Source organism: Limulus polyphemus, unplaced genomic scaffold (assembly GCF_000517525.1).
Source record: "Limulus polyphemus unplaced genomic scaffold, Limulus_polyphemus-2.1.2 Scaffold1877, whole genome shotgun sequence".
NCBI classification, from domain to species: Eukaryota; Metazoa; Arthropoda; class Merostomata; order Xiphosura; family Limulidae; genus Limulus; species Limulus polyphemus.
Genome location: NW_013667487.1, coordinates 7,828 through 25,959, shown reverse-complemented (window position 1 = coordinate 25,959; position 18,132 = coordinate 7,828). Strand labels below are relative to the sequence as shown.

The following is an 18,132-nucleotide window of genomic DNA, read 5'->3' as shown; positions in this document are numbered from 1 at the left end:
TTTAGTCCTAACTAAAGTAAAAAAACAAAAAAAAACGTAACACAGGTTACAGTGTTAATTTATCTCTTTACCGAACATAGGCTTAACATAAGTTCAAGTTTTATGAAGTACGGCATATATACAAGTGGATTTACACATTTCGTTGTCTACGATTACAATTCGTTTGTACTGTGCTGGAAATGTTATATTTAAAGAAGTACTGTTACGATAAAGATACTAATTTGTCAGGAAATGATTTGCGGGTCTCTGCTAGTAACTATAACAACATATTCCTTGTTTAGTCAATTTATAACTACAGTGATATACTTATGGTTTATTAACAAAATAACTACAATAACATTCTCATGGTTGATCACAGCACGTCTACGGTGGTGTCCTCACGGTTTATTAAAATCATAACTATAAAGATAGCCTCATTGTTTAGTTATGGTACTACTACAGCAATATCCTCATAGTAGGTCACAGAATACCTACAACGATATCCTCATTTTGTATTAACATCATGTACATAGCAATATGCTTATAGTTTAGCCTAATATATATATATATATAACTACATCCATATTTTCGTCTTTAGTAGCATACAGCGATATCCTCATGGTTAGTTAGCACATAAATACAGTGATGTTATGATTGGTTTTGTTACAGTTATTACACTGTGTAGCTTATTTTCTTACCAATTCAATATTTATCGTTATGCACGAAGCAGAACTTCGAAAACGTTGCTTAGTTTCACAGTTCAATATTTCGTTTTTTGATGCTTGATATTTTAAGATTTCCGTGAAATATCAATAAGCTAATTAACTTAACACGAACATGGTTTAAGATACCACTAGTAGTAGACTTGGATTTATTCTATGAAATGTAAACTCATTCTTGATTTTTTATGTATATTTTCATATTCTATACAGTGTTGTATATAATTAATGAAGCACAAGGGTGATACACCTACAGAAACTACAAACAACAGATGAGCATATATTTTCCCTTTTGTTTTTCAGCTCATGATATTATTTATCTCCCTAAATAATAAAGCTTTACGCAACAAATGTAGAAATGCACATTTTATTGTGTACCACCTCTACTGTAACAGCTTAACGTGTTAAAGAAACAGACATGTGCAATAGATAAAGGTGAAATGTTACAAGTGGAGGAGTTAGCACGAACCAAAAAAACATGAACTGTACAATTCTCTTTCTTCATTAGACTTTACAAAGTAAATAATTGGCTATTTTTACGGAGGAGGAGGTCTCTGTGACCATTTACTTTAATTGTCTTGTTATTGTTTTTTTATATTTGTCTTATCTGTTATTTATCGAGATAGCCGAGCTTTTACTGTCTTTACTACCTTGAATACTTGTTCTGTACTACATTCCCCTTGCCGTGTATATTTGTTATTATCCGCTATTTAACGGGATAGCCAAGCTTTAGCTGTCTTATACTATCTTGACTTTCTGTTCCCCACCACATTCCCTTTGTTGTCTATATAGTTTGATGATATGAAATTATGTAGCTCATTTACATTTATGTAGCTTTTATTGTGTATCTATTTATCTCTATTTATGTTTTTTGTTTCTCTATCTATCGCTTGTTTGTTCGTCTATCTCTCTTTCTCTGGTATGTTCAACAAACCTTCTCCCGCACTTTCGATGAACCTTCTATGATAGTTTGTGCTTCAGCAACTTCATCTTCCCGCTATAACTGCATGTTTCGCACTACAGTCCCTTTGATGTATATCTTTTATTTTATTTTACATTATTGCTCATTACCACAATACATTACAAAATAAATACAAATAATGAAAGGATTAAGTTATACATTGCACTAGTATTTTGTATTTGCTTTAAGCAGAATAGTACATTTTGGTTTTATGCTACCACGAGTTTATAAATGTATAATTGTGAGATATTGTAGCAAATGGTTTGTATCCATCCGCACGATTTAGCCCAAGTAATTTGATTGTAGTTTGACCGTTTCAGTTTCCGTATATGCCCATACAGCCTTAATGATATTCAAATCAAGACTTTGTTCAGGCTAAGCCATGATTGCATGTGTTCCAAAGGTCCTTTTCCTTCTAATTCCAGGTATCGTTTCAACAACTTTTGTCTTAATGGAATATGATTCCCTGCCCAACAGTTCTTGGTACTGAGGAAATGACATAATAAATATACTTGTAACTGTCAGCAGTCAGAGTACCACCAATATTGTGTAGACCTTCAACACCATTGGCTAGTTGCAACTGTCAGCAGTCAGAGTACCACCAATATTGTGTAGACCTCCAACACCATTGGCTAGGAATGCAACCCCATAATAATCTCCCACTATGCTTCTGCTGTTGATGAACATTGACCATAATACTGTTCTCCTCTCTGTCGTCGAACAAACTATTTGTAAAGGGTACGTACTCTCTTCCATCGTTACTTTTCCTATTGTTTGAAGTCTGATGCGTATTTCAGCTTTTTGGTTTGGTTCTCACTCCTGAGCAATGGTTTTTAAGCAGCTACATATCCATTTAGCCCATTTCATGCTAGTATACGCCTTACTGTACTGAAAAAAAAAACGTTGGCAAGATCTCATCTGGATTATCTTATATAACTTAAATTACATAACATCACATTTGAAGACTTAGGCCTTTCTACCTCGAGTGTTTCTTTTATCAACAGTAATAATTTCACCTTATTCAGGGTTTCTATAGAGCTCCTAGTGAAACATGAAACTTCGTCTCAATCTGTCATACGTAATTGCCTTCACTGGTCAAAATGTTGGTTTCCTTACAATAGTCATGTGGCATTTCTGTCTTGAGTGCCATGAGCGCATTTACCACACTACTACTGGGAACAGTACTCTTATAGGTATAATGTTTGTATCGCAGCGTCCAATTGGTTGTATAACAGCTAATCACAGCGTACATTATCAACATGTGACTGTACTCTGGCGCGGTTCAATCCCATTTGATTCACTGTTTCTATAATTATTTCCAATACTGTATATACATATGTGTGTGTGTGTATTAATGTTTGTGTGTATGTTATTATAAATAGTCTCAATTATATTCAATAATGCGTTTCTATTCACTAGTTGTGTACCATCTAATGAAAGCATAAACAATAGGTGTTTGTCATATGATGTTTTTTTCAAAATTTGATACAATGTTTTCGTTCCTTTCAGATATCTAGAATGATCTTTCTGTTACAGTTTATAAAGATGCTGTGACATTTTCAAAGGTTTTTATTATTACGTATTGTTTCAAAGCAAACATCTCTTTGAAATAAGATTTTGAACTGTTGGAAAGTTCTTCAGATGGAAGAGCCATAATTTCTGTAGAATACAACAGTTCTGATATTGAGAGCGACAGTTTCACCAGCTACATGGGCTGGGCGTGACCCAGCAGTTAGCTTAACGAACTGTAGATTCGAGGGTCCATTGTTTCCATTCCATTACCGCAAACCACGCTCTGTGTTTTTGGATCAAGGGTGAGTATTATAAGAGTGACAGTCAAATCCCACTATTCGATTAGAGTAGCCTAAGAATTGGCAATTGGTACTGTGGACTAACTACCTTCTATTAGTTTAAAGATAAGGATGGCTGTGTAGATTTGCGTGATTATCGGAAACAAATAAAGAAATCACGTTGTATAATATAATGAACACATTCTCTAGTGGGATTTATGACGCCACAAAATGTTTTCATGGCATCTCTTATCTTAAAATATCAATAACCATTAATTCTTAAAATAGATTATAATAATTCACAAGGTGCAACTGAGTAAAAATATCAACTTTTTTGTCCCTTCTCCCGCGCTGTAAGAGCTGACGGTGTTAGAGTGTTCTCCTACAACCTGATCCTCTACTTCAGAGGAACAGAATTGTTGGAGAAAACCAGAGTTCCACTGTAATTCTTCTTCGATATTGAGAAGAAGAAGAAAAACGAACAGCAAGCCTTGCATACATATACCATTTTCAATCAAAGTTTCGGTTATTTTTACTTTGTTCGCTAGACAGACGAGGTTGATTCAAAGTTCTATAAACCATAAATAACTTAACGACTTCCTTATTCATTTAGTTTGATGACATGAAACACTGTAGCTCATTTACATTTGACGCGCAAGTGAATTTTTTTTATTGTGTACCTATTTATCTTTCTCTATCTACCGTTTTACATGCTTGTTCTTCTCTTCTTCTGGTCTGTTCAACAGACCATCTCCCACAGTTTTGATGAACCTTCTATGATAGTTTGTATTACAGTAATTTTTTAAATCTTAACTGATTTTTTTATTTAGGAAACTGAAAATTTCATGGATCTTCCTGCTGTAATTGCAGGTTCCGTAATACATTCCCCTTGATGTATATATATATTTATTTATTCACATTAACGAAATAGTCCAACTATAAATGTCTTCCTATCATGACTACATTTTCTGCACTACCTGTTCCTTCCTGTTTACCTTTTTAACATGTTAATTAACAAGATACTCTATCTTTAGCTATCTTTATACCGTGACTGGGTGTTCCTTCTACATTCCCCTTCCTGTTAACCATTTTCTTTCCTCCCATTTAACGAAATAGCCTAACTTTAGCTGTATCACTACCTTGGCTTCCTCATCCACACTACATTCCGTTTACTGTGTATATTTTATTTTGTCTAATATTTAACAGGATAGCTGAACTTTAGCTGTCTTACTACCTTGGCTTCCTCATCCACACTACATTCCGTTTACTGTGTATATTTTATTTTGTCTAATATTTAACAGGATAGCCTAACTTTAGCTGTATTACTACCTTGGCTTCCTCATCCACACTACATTCCGTTTACTGTATATATTTTATCTTGTCTGATATTTAACAGGATAGCCGAACTTTAGCTGTCTTACTACCTTGACATTTCTTCTTGCTGTATATATATATATATATTTTTTTTTCTTACGTTATATGTAACGAAATAGTCAGTCTATAGTTACTAATAGAAACGTGATCTTTTCTGCATACTTTATTATGTATGCAGTAAACTGAAATTTTCAAGGTTCGGGACTGAACATGCTCCATACTTTCAGCTGTTGGTGCGGTATAAAAGTGGCAGTCGATTCCGTTATTCCATTCAAAGCGTGTACTGCTGACTGACTTCCAACACTGTAGTAGGTAGTTCATAATTAGGTTCAACTGTACCTAAACTTTAGGAGTTTCGCTCATCTGGGGTCATTTAGTTGATATTTACTCTGAAACATTGCATGGGTATAATATAACGTGTTTGTTAGTTTGCATAATTTTCTAACATTTTTGTATCAAAGAGGTATTACCAAAACTTTAATGTATCTGCTTTAAAACTTATCTATTGTCTACCCTGGTGAAGCAAGACTCAAACTAAAGCAATCAAAGTACGGAAGATAAGTCATGTGACCACCTAAAATGTTATTATAGATAATTTGATTCATTCAAATAATAGTAATAACTAATACGCTCCATTAACAGGTCGTGCGATAACCAAGTTTGGAATATTGCGTTTGAGAAATTGAGTTTGAAAAAAAGTAAACGTTCATGTCCGTTACATCTGATGCCACTTATGATATTCAAAAGCACACAGAAAACCATAAAAAAAAAGAAACCCAATGACTCGAGACTGTTTTGTTATAAAAGGAATCAAAAACCCCATAAATAATAAATTCATTTAGGAGAGTGAATATTATTATGGCATTGCGTCTAATTTATTATCCAATATTTTACAGGGGAACAACTGTTTAATGATTCTATATATATGTTACAGAAAAGAAAACTGTTTTGTTACACTGTTCTCTTCATAATTCCCTTTTAATCCTTCAAACGAGTAACTATGGCAACAATATTACATCGGGCGAATTAGTTTTGTTATATTGCTGGCGAAATTTTCTCCATTTCTTAATGTTAAGGAAGAATTACAGCGAAACAATGAAGAGAGATTTAGCGAGTTTGTTTTGTTACATTTAAAGATTTATTCAGTTGAGCCTATGAAGCTGGAGTTCACAACCGAGACCTTCCATAAAAATACAAAAGATGGCGAATTCTTATGTAACATTCCTTTTCATTACTGTTTATTCACGTTACGAGTCTCAAAGGATATATTCATTTTAAATCCTCTCACAGTTATTGGGATAACTATAATCGTAACTATAGACTGATGAGTTAGCTTTGTTATATTGATCACCATTATGATTCATTTCATTTGTTGTTGATGAACTAGTGTTGTTATATGACTCGATATTTTAAGTATTTTCTTGTCTGATACGGATAACTACCAAGATTACTATAATTGGTGAAATAGTTTTGTGGTATGGCAATATCAGCGTTATTATCACGATACCACTGTACACATTTTGTGGCTTAACCACGATGATTTCACTGAACACATACTGTGGCTTAACCACGACAATTTCAATGTACGCATACTGTGACTTAACCACGATGATTTCAATGTACACATTATGTGGCTTAAGCACGATGATTTCACTGAACACATTATGTGGCTTAACCACGATGATTTCACTGAACACATACTGTGGCTTAACCACGACAATTTCAATGTACGCATACTGTGACTTAACCACGATGATTTCAATGTACACATTATGTGGCTTAACCACGACAATTTCAATGTACGCATACTGTGACTTAACCACGATGATTTCAATGTACACATTATGTGGCTTAACCACGATGATTTCACTGAACACATTCTGTTGCTTAAGCACGATGATTTCAATGTACACATTATGTGGCTTAAGCACGATGATTTCACTGAACACATTATGTGGCTTAACCACGACAATTTCAATGTACGCATACTGTGACTTAACTACGATGATTTCACTGAACACATTCTGTTGCTTAACCACGACTATTTCACTGAACACATTATGTGGCTTAACCACGACAATTTCAGTGTACGCATACTGCAACTTAACCACGACAATTTCAATGTACGCATACTGTGACTTAACCACGACGATTTTAATGTAAGCATACCGTGACTTAACCACGACGATTTCAATGTAAACATCTTATGGCTTAACCACGACGATGTTAATGTAAGCATCTTATGGCTTAACCACGACGATGTTAATGTAAGCATCTTATGGCTTAACCACGACGATTTTCATGGAAGCATACTGTGACTTAATCACGATGATTTTACTGTACACATTCTATGGCTTAGCCATGAAGGTTTTAATGTAAACATTCTATGACTTAACCATGATAATATCAGCGTGCACATATTGTTACTTAACCTTGACAATACTAGCGTGCACACATTATTACTTAATCAACCATGACGATTTCACTGTAAACATACTGTGATTTAATCATGATAATATCAACGTGCACATATTGTTACTTAACCATGAAAATACTAGCGTGCACACAATTGTTACTTAACCATGACGATATCACTGTAACCGCAATTTTCACTCTTGACAATTCTTGGCGATATATGTATATATATATATACTTGTTTGTTTGAAATTAAGCACAAAGCTACACAATGGGCTATCTGTGCTCTGCCCATCACGGGTATCGAAACCCGGTTTTTAGCGTAGTAAGTCCGCAGACATACCGCTGTGCCACTGGGGGCATATATATATATACACACACACATATATATATACATACGAAGCTACAATGATGCGGAGATATGTTCATATTGTGTTATCATGTGCACCAAATACCCTAGTGCAGATATGTTCTGATAGTAACTAAACTTCTTTGTTTTATAACTTCTTCCTTTTAAAAATGGTCAGCCAAGAATGACGATGGTTAATATGTGACTTCCATCTTGACCGCTTTAAGTGTAGGTGAACGCAGCTCTGACTGTTATTTTCGAATCCAGTTGCTATCATATTGTTTGGCTGTTGGAATTGCATCTCACAACTGTGTGATGTGACATTCGACCAGACTCGTTTAAAAGTCTAGTTGAAACATAACATTAATAGCTCACGTGGTTTGCATGAACTTTTAGTTCTCTTACATGAAGTTTATTTTTATTTTATTCTTTACATTTATTGAGTTGTTTCTACATCAAGAATTGTACGTCATTGGATGAAACTACAAACACGCCCTTTACATAGATGACACCCGATGGATCTGCTGACCCAAGCATTGGATGAAACTACAAACACGCCCTTCACTATAGATTGCACTCGATGGATCTGCTGACCCAAGCATTGGATGAAACTACAAACATGTTTCATCCAATGCTTGGGTCAGCAGATCCATCGGGTGCCATCTATGTGAAGGGTTACAAACACGCCCTTCACATAGATTGCACTCGATGGATCTGCTGACCCAAGCATTGGATGAAACAACAAACACACCCTTCACATAAATGGCACCCGATGGATCTGCTGACCCAAGCATTGGATGAAACAACAAACACACCCTTCACAAAGATAGGGGAGCGGTAGTTATATAAAACAGGGATAGTTTGATGTTTCTCTAGATGTGGTGCATTTAAAATACATCAGCCAAAAGCACCGTTCTACTTTTAATATGCAGTTTGAAACCATTTTAGGTCCAGTGTGAAAACTGATCAATATCTGTCTTATAGTAAGAGAGAGATAAATTAATAAAGTAAGGCAAAAACTAATTTCTTCTTCTTCTGCCGTGTTTTCCGATACAAATTCTGTGACCTTTGAAATACCGTGATTACATTACACGACATTTCACTTGTTTGTCGACAATAAAATAAAACAGGAAATGTGTCTACTGTGACGTTTATATCCTTTATTTTAAACTATTTATTCACATTTCAAAAAAGGAGCATTCTCTCGCGAAAAAAGGGGGGGGAGGAGGAGAGTGTGTAATAAAGTAGGGTCGAACCTGCAACGCTATATACATTGTACTATGACTTTAAACATAAGATTATACTTTAGCTTGATATGAAGCACATATTTCTAAACATGGACCTCACCAGCTGCATGACGTGGCTTTGTTTGGAGTGAAAGCCGAAAAAGTGAGCGGTAGCAACTACACAAGAAATATATTTCATCACTGGCTAATCTAGAATTTGACAAATAACAGCCTAAACGAATGACATTAAACACACTGTTCAGGTAGCACTGTTTGTGCTGTGTGTGTGTGTGTGTGTGTGAAAAAACGAAGTGTTATATTTAGCAAAAACATTGTCCATGTGAAAAAACGTCAAGTTATAAAAAGATCCCAGCCATATAAAGTGGCGATATCAGACACACAAGCCAAGTTAGAAGAAACACTTGAGGCAACCTTATATTCTATATTACTTTAATTATAGTACTAATACTATATTTTCACATTCAAAATGTTTTTGTTATATATAGTAAATACTCAACACATTGCCATTTACTACCCGATCCGCTTAATGAACGTAATCTTGTGAAGAGAATGTAAAGAGATGTCCTTGGGAGATTCCCAGCTGGCTTTATCCTGCTGAATAAATACATTCACCGGTAGCTATCACAACCACTTATCTATCAGTAACTGGGATCCCACTGGTAATGGATCGCTTGTGAAAAGAGCATATCAGCAGCACGTGGAACGTGATACACAGGATGAAAAACAACACAACTTGCAGGAAATTTGCTACTGAGTGTGAGAGTCGGCTACTGGGATGAACGAAAACAGCAACACAAGCCTAGCAACAGTATTCGTTTCTTATTTACAGGTGAAAACACGGCAATATCCACCTCTGTCACTGGTTTTATAGATTGTGTAAAACTCCTACTTTTAGCCCTTTTTTTTTAATGTTTGTTTAAACAGATGAAAGGACGAACAGACAGACAGGCAATATTCGTCATTAAAACTAGACACGCTTTATATTGTATTAAATTTGATTTTAGAAATATAGAGACAGGCGGTTTAGAAATATGGTTCGTTAGAAAGATACTAAAATATACTGAGAGACAGATCAATATGTCTATTCATGATCATAAGAACTGGCAGGTTCCATTGTCATATGACGGTTAGTGTCAGTTGCAGAAAGTACAGCATCAATGTGCGTGCGGTTGAGTCTATACTCCAAATCATCCAAGCAGAACGTAGCTTTCTCTTCAGGATAATATCTGTCATCAGATTTATTCAGCCACTGAAATCTTGAAATGGAACCGATTTGCATGACAAATCAACTGCAGTGGCCTACATCAACTGACTTAGTATTCATTTCTAATCTAATATTGGAGTTTCTTCCTATGTTAATCAAATCTCTTAAAGGCTTTTTCAAAGTAATTGGATTTGCCACAAAATTCAAACTGTCTAGTAATAACGACGTGGGTTAATTAACACAATTAACCATTGTGCAAATTCAACATAAACACAAAGTCAGTCGTTATCCATTATCTCCTAGTTTAAAGTTCTGACTTTGACAGTTCATACGTTTCACAGTAGTGATGCTGAAATGACAACACTATCAGTTACCTTTAGAACCATATACGTAGATGTATAGCCGAACAACGCCAGTTATGTGTAATATCCCATGCAAAACAGACAGATATGACGAACAGCGTCGTTCTCTGCAGAAACCATTACTTAAGGCTTAAAGATGACAAATAATCACATATCTGTTGTATGATATATATACATATTTGTACGTATGCAATGACTGTTGACCAGTATAAGTGAATGTTAGCAACCAGAGTTATCCTATTTAAACTATCTTAAGCCCCTCAATGGCACAGCAGTATTTCTGCGGACTTACAACGCTAGAATCTGGGTTTCGATACTTGTGGTGGGCAGAGCACAGATAGCCCATTGTGTAGCTTTGTGCTTAATTAAAAACAAAACAAAACAAAAAAACTATCTTAATATTACTCAAAATCGTCATAATTATGTTTTCTGAGAAGCATAATTAATTATGTTCATGATATGATTTAAATCTAAAATTGAACTGAAAGAGCTGCGAGATTACTAATATAAAAACAATATAAGAGCTTTGGGGTTACAATATAACAATAAATATGATACTATTATGAAGTTTATACTACTAGAAAATTATATTGGCCCGGCATGGCCAGGTGGCTAGAGAGCTCGACTCGCAATCTGCGGGTCACGGGTTCAAATCCCCGTCACACCAAACATGCTCGCCCTTTCAGCCATGGGGGCGTTATAATGTGACGGTCAATCCCACTATTCGTTGGTAAAAGAGTAGCCCAAGAGTTGGCGGTGGGTGGTGATGACTAGCTGCCTTCCCTCTAGTCTTACATTGCTAAATTAGGGACGGCTAGCGCAGATAGCCTTCGTGTAGCTTTGCGCGAAATTAAAAACAAACAAGAAAGTTATAACAATTACAAAAAAACTTTACTAAACAAGCAGGGATAGTGATAAAGCGCCCTCTTTTTACTACCCGGAAAATGCAGCCTAGATTCCCCTATTTCATTAAAACCAGTGCATAAATTACTCGTGCAACCACCTCCAGAGGACCATTTTCACTCCTGCCCTTCTCTAAGAATGGCATTAACTACAATCTATTTTATCCAAATATACGACCACAGAGCAAGCAGAACTGACTTAGCTAAGCAGAAACGCAGGTGTTCCTAATCAGCTAATGGTCTACGACAAAGAAAAGGTTTAGCTACTTAAAGTTTTATCTCATAAAAGTCCATAAACAAAGTTCTCACTCACCGCAGGGTTGCCACGTTGCATGCTCATGTAGCTTCATACTCTAGAATCTAGATCATTTCGTACTGTTGCTGCTCGTGTAAGGACCTTGTTTCCTGCCATACTAAAACGATTTAGAAAGTTAATAGCAGAAGGCTGGTGGTTTCGTCTTCGTCTCGTGAAGTGCATTAGGCTGATGATTCTGTCCTCGTCTCGTGATACACGTCAGCACGAGCGGGTGTCGCGTAAATTAATATTGTTTCAAGGAGGTGTTTGGTATTTCCAGGTTAGTTATCTAAAAACACCTCGAGAAGGATAAGCTTGTACCTACAGAATGGACAGTTTATACAGTTTATGGCCCTTCCGTTTCAGAGATTAGCATAACAAATTACACGAGTGTTTGATTATTCGTTTGTTGATGTACTTGTATCTCATATTAGTGTTAAAGCTGTGACATTTAATTTAGTACTTACAATATAATATAATTTTGTTCTAAGTAATAATACAAAGAAAGTACTTAATAAAGTCATTACTTATCTCACTCTTTCGTTTTACGAAGAAAAATGTCAATGGGTATAAAATCGTCTCTTAATACCAATGAGATGTATAAATACATCATACGCTAAGCCCTTCTACAGTATTGTGTATGAGTACATGTTTATTCATCAATTATTAAAAATTTAATTAGAGGATTTTGCTCTAAGTTCAAAGTTCTAAACGAACAGAATGCATCAAACCTTGAACTGGACTAATCCTGTCCTTTGAGTTTGTCCTACACGTTCGTGGTATTAACCGTTTATTTTCACACCAAGTCGATTTTTTTAGATAATTCGTCAAGATAAATAACCTTGATTATTTTCTAGCATATTAGACATGTAGAGAAATAGAGATACTGGAAACTGATTTAAATATATGTTAATGGGGCGTGACTGGCTTAGCATCCCGGAAGTTTTAGAAAAGCTTGGAGTTTGTAATATAATTCCAAGCAAAGCTAGAACTTTCAGATGTGTCTGTGAAAATCGTCGTAGTTCTCGTTCTATACAGTTGTCTTGAGGTCTGTCTGGAGCTTTTGTATCAGCACTTTTTTTAAACATGAACAAAACCAACGAACATGTTGATAAGATAAAGTCACTCTAGAAGCCATTTTCACATATAGTCATGTTTTTGGTATCATCAAACAGCTTCTTTTCAGTTTTTCTTTTGGGCTGAATCAAAAATATTCACATAGGCATAACAAGTCTTGCCGAACTTCTTACTATTACACTAGGTGTGTTCCATAGATCAATATTCACACTAGTTTAATATATTTAGTTGAATTCATGGATAAATAGCCACCTAAGAGTTAAAATATTCAGTTTATTTCATGGGACAATAATCACATTTACGTACGAAAAAAATATGATAAAAGCTCGCGTTTTCTACAGATGGTCCTGTCTTCTTGAGGGATAGAGACGGGTACTGTGTTGCTGTACTCTTGAGAGGTAGAGACAGGTACTCACTCAGTTGCTGTCTTCTTGAGGGCTAAAGACAGGTACTGAGTTGCTGTACTCTTGAGGGGTAAAGACAGGTACTCAGTTGCTGTCTTCTTGAGGGGGTAGAGACAGGTATTCGGTTGCTGTCTTCTCGAGGGGGAAGAGGCAGGTACTGGGTTGCTGTCTTCTTGAGGGGGAAGAGACAGGTACTTGGTTGCTGTCTTCTTGAGGGCTAAAGACAGGTACTGGGTTGCTGTACTGTTGAGGGGTAGAGACAGGTACTCGGTTGATTTCACGAGTAAATATTACACCACAAATAAGACCGTAATTTGGTTTCTTAGGTCAATAGCCACATTGGAGTAAAAATACTTGGTCGATTTCTTGTATAAATGTCATATGAGATATAAAATACTTGGTCGGTTTCATGTATCAATGTCATATGAGATATAAGATACTTGATCGGTTTCATATATCAGTGATCGCATTAGAGTTAAGGCAATTGGATGATTCCGTGAATTAATGATCTTATCACAGAGAGTGCATTTGGAAAAGTAAAACACCAGGTCCGATCAAGAAAGACGTTTGTATTCTAAATCTTATCGAAGCTTTAATCTTCAAAAGTAGCTTACGTGCAGTAAAAGTCTCGGAACAGCATAAAGTCTAGAAACTGCAGCTACAACATTAGTGCTTTATAGTAAAGCTAAGCTTAATGCACTTAAGGGGTGAATGACTAGATATCGTGTCCTCTTGAAAAATGACCGGAAACAGAAATGATGATATTCTCTATAGAATAGGTAGAATATATTTCGATCTGTTCTAAGTGAAAGTGGGGGGAGATGGGGGGTAAGAGCACGCTCTGATAGATTGTGGATTGATACTTCTCAATTTATCTTTCTAGACAATTTACCCACTTAATAAAGTAAACAAAATAGTATATACGTACCGTTGTGGTAGACAATACAAAAATATGTCATGGTGATAAATAGCATAGAAATATATAAGTATCATGGTGGTCGACACTAAACGTATATAAGTATCATAACAACAAATAATAAAAAGAATACAAGAATAAAAGCGGCACACCTAAGTTTTATAAATATGTTAGTATCATACAGACAAACAATCAGAAAATATCACACGTAGCCCAGTTTATTGATGACAAACAACTATACCCATCTTCATATGATGTCGACGAGAAGAGTGTTAAGTGATGGCTAATATGACGTCATCACACAATTCGCGAGTGCTCCAGGATAGCTAGTGCTATGTCGACATACAGTTAGCGAGTGTTACATGATAGCTAGTATGATGGTGACACATAATTAGCAAGTGTTCCCGGATATCTGACGTTATTTCGACACACTATTAGCGAGTGTTTCACGACGGATAGTATGATGTCTTTAAGCAAGGACCGTTATTGGTAATCAATAGTAATTCTCGACCTCACACAAACTCTTGCTTTCTGAATCAAAAGCTTGAGTTGTAGTTCAACTTACGAAGCGTGTTAACAATCAACTGTTTCTTTTTTTTATGCTTTAAAATTAAACTTAGTAATTACACTTTGTCAACCTAAGGTAGGTAGTTAAATAGCGAATATTAAGGGGCCTGTTATAAAGCAGACATTTCAACGAGGTTATAAAGGGGGCTCGTTATAAAGTAACTACTTGCACATAACTGGTAATGGGAGGTGTATAAAATTGACGATTAAACGAGGTTACAAAAGCGATAGTTGAACGTGGATTATCATAGGCTAGTTATAAAGTAGGTAGTTGAAGGTGGCTTATCATAAGGCTAGTTATAAAGGTGGTAGTTGAACAATGAACGGGAATTATTTTAGGGCTAGTTGTAAACGAGATAGTTGAGCGGAGATTATTACACGACTAGTTAAACAGTAAGTAGTTGAACGGGGATTACTATATGGCTAGTTATAAAGGTGATAGTTGCACGAGGGTTATTATAGGGATAGCTATAAAGTAGATAATTGAACGAGGCTTTTATGGAGGTCGTTATAAAACTGAAAATTGAATGGAGTTACTAAAGGGCTCACAATATTACCACCATACAGAAACAATTGTAGAAATGTTTAATAACACACGCATTGTTACCACTGTACAGTTACAATATAGAAAATATTAGTAACATCCAATATTACCACCATACAGTAACAATGTAGAAATGTTTAATAACACACGCATTGTTACCACTGTACAGTTACAATATAGAGAATATTAGTAACATTCAATATTACCACCATACAGAAACAATGTAGAAATGTTTAGTAACACACGCATTGTTACCACTGTACAGTTACAATATAGAAAATACTAGTAACATTCAATATTACCACCATACAGAAACAATGTAGAAATGTTTAATAACACACGCATTGTTACCACTGTACAGTTACAATATAGAGAATATTAGTAACATCCAATATTACCACCATACAGTAATAAGACAAGGAAATTTAGTTTAATATCCTGCAATGTTACCACCATGTAGTAACAAGATAGTGAAGTTTAATATCCTTCAATGTTACCACCATGTAGTAACAAGATAGTGAAGTTTAATATCCTTCAATGTTACCACCATGTAGTAACAAGATAGTGACGTTTAATATCCTTCAATGTTACCGCCATGCAGTAACAAGATAGATAAGTTTAATATTCTTCAATGTTACCACCATGTAGTAACAAGATATAGAAGTTTAATATCCTTCAATTCTACCATGCAGTAACAAGATAGAGAAGTTTGATATCCTTCAGTGTTACTAGCATAAAGTAACAAGACAAAGATGTTTAGTAACCCACAATATTACTACTGTACATTAAAAAGATACAGTTTAGTATCCTCCCATGTTACCACCATGCACTAACAAGATAGAGAAGTTTAATATCCTTCAATGTTACCGCCATGCAGTAACAAGATAGATAAGTTTAATATTCTTCAATGTTACCACCATGTAGTAACAAGATATAGAAGTTTAATATCCTTCAATGCTACCATGCACTAACAAGATAGAGAAGTTTAATGTCCTTCAATGTTACCACCATGTAGTAACAAGATAGAGAAGTTTGATATCCTTCAATGTTACTAGCATAAAGTAACAAGACAAAGATGTTTAGTAACTCACAATATTACTACTGTACATTAAAAAGATACAGTTTAGTATCCTCCCATGTTACCACCATGCAGTAACAAGATAGAGAAGTTTAATGTCCTTCAATGTTACCACCATGTAGTAACAAGATAGAGAAGTTTAATGTCCTTCAGTGTTACTAGCATAAAGTAACAAGACAAAGATGTTTAGTAACTCACAATATTACTACTGTACATTAAAAAGATACAGTTTAGTATCCTCCCATGTTACCACCATGTAGTAACAAGATAGAGAAGTTTGATATCCTTCAATGTTACTAGCATAAAGTAACAAGATAGAGAAGTTTGATATCCTTCAATGTTACTAGCATAAAGTAACAAGACAAAGATGTTTAGTAACTCACAATATTACTACTGTACATTAAAAAGATACAGTTTAATATCATCCAATGTTCCCACCATATATCAACAAGATAGAGAAGTTTAATGGCCTCCATCGTTACCACTGTGCAATAATAAGGAACAAATTATGAGTGATTTACAATGTTATGCATAAGGTTTGGCAAATATAGGGTATGGTCGAAAACATAAATTTTATTTGAAAAAGTAACTAGATTTTGTAGCCTGCAAATAAAGGTAATGTATAGTCAAGAGAAAGGGCTTACGATAATTTCGTACAATCATTAGTCTCCTGAAAGTCCGAACCATTCGGAACAGGAAGCTATAAATGATTACGATGCTCACGTGCACTGCACGCAAACAAGCCGTGAAAATCCCTATGGACGCCATGACCAAAGCGTTAAAGATATGAAAATTATGATGGGTCTAAATGCATGTATTGGGTTTGAAATAAGCCCCACTGATGAAGCAGATTTGTGTTATCTGCTCGAAAATCAATTAACTAGTAGGTTACCTGGAATCGCGCTTGAACAATGACAGTAAATTTGATGGGTCTAAATGCATGTATTGGGTTTGAAATAAGCCCCACTGATAAAGCAGATTTGTGTTATCAATTATCTAGTAGGTTACCTGGAATCGCGCTTGAACAATGACAGTAAATTTATTAGTGTAGCGATACGACCGACATCTATTATGAATTTCTTAACCTACGCTAAAATATGTGTACCTTAAAACAAAACTTTACAAAATCGAATCGTTCGCTTTACATTCAAGTAAAGACAGAAACAATACAGTACAGAACTTCTGATAACGAAAATAAAGAACATTTTCGCCCTCAAGAAAAACGTTATTTTGTGATAGATACGTGTAAATATACATATATGAGTTTACGTCATTTCTTTGGTCCCTATTCTAAGGATAATTGTTTTATAGATTTCTGATTTGAATAAATTAAACAGCTTGACTGGTTCAATTCAGATATTTGGTGGGCTGTTTTAGGACAATTCCCAGGGCTTTCTGTCAAATCAATTACACAATAGCAGTTATAACAGGAAGCTTTCAGAGTTCTGATAAACACGAGGGTTTTCCTTATTTGCACAGTTTGTCTCCACTGTTGGAAATAATACGTCCAATTGTTTGTTTTCTGTGAAACATCACGAGATCTCTATAAAAGGCTTTATCCAATCAGAATCTTTCAAGGTCTAGCACCTCCCTCTGTTCTTCAGCCTTCATATCCGTTACAGTAGACTTCATTTCCTGCACCTCCTCTTACGTTAACGATCTATGTTGATAACATCGCAGTGTAATTTCGGAAAATAATGGAATACAGCATTCACTTCACTACATTAATCCACGAATACCCGACAAAAACCACGATTTCATGTATACCATACCATTTGCTAGAGTGTTGTTTTTTCCATCATTTGACCATTAAGGAGTGTGATGTCATACTGAAAATAATCTAGTTTTATAGCAAGTATGTGCTACTGTTTAAAATCAGGATAAAACTTCATTTATAAAACTTATAAAAAAAAAGAACACACACACACACACATATATATATATATATA

General features: G+C 35.2%; 1 protein-coding gene across 1 annotated transcript in view; it reads right to left on the bottom strand.

Moving 5' to 3' along the window:
- The window catches only part of LOC106465231 (transmembrane and TPR repeat-containing protein CG4050-like), a 99,381-nt gene extending 87,751 nt beyond the window's left edge, over positions 1-11,630 (bottom strand). Inside the window, exon 1 of the mRNA XM_022393087.1 lies at positions 11,616-11,630. The gene's annotated coding sequence lies outside the window, so the exon portion shown is untranslated. The remainder of the gene's footprint in view (positions 1-11,615) is intronic.
- Positions 11,631-18,132: the final 6,502 nt, after the last annotated feature.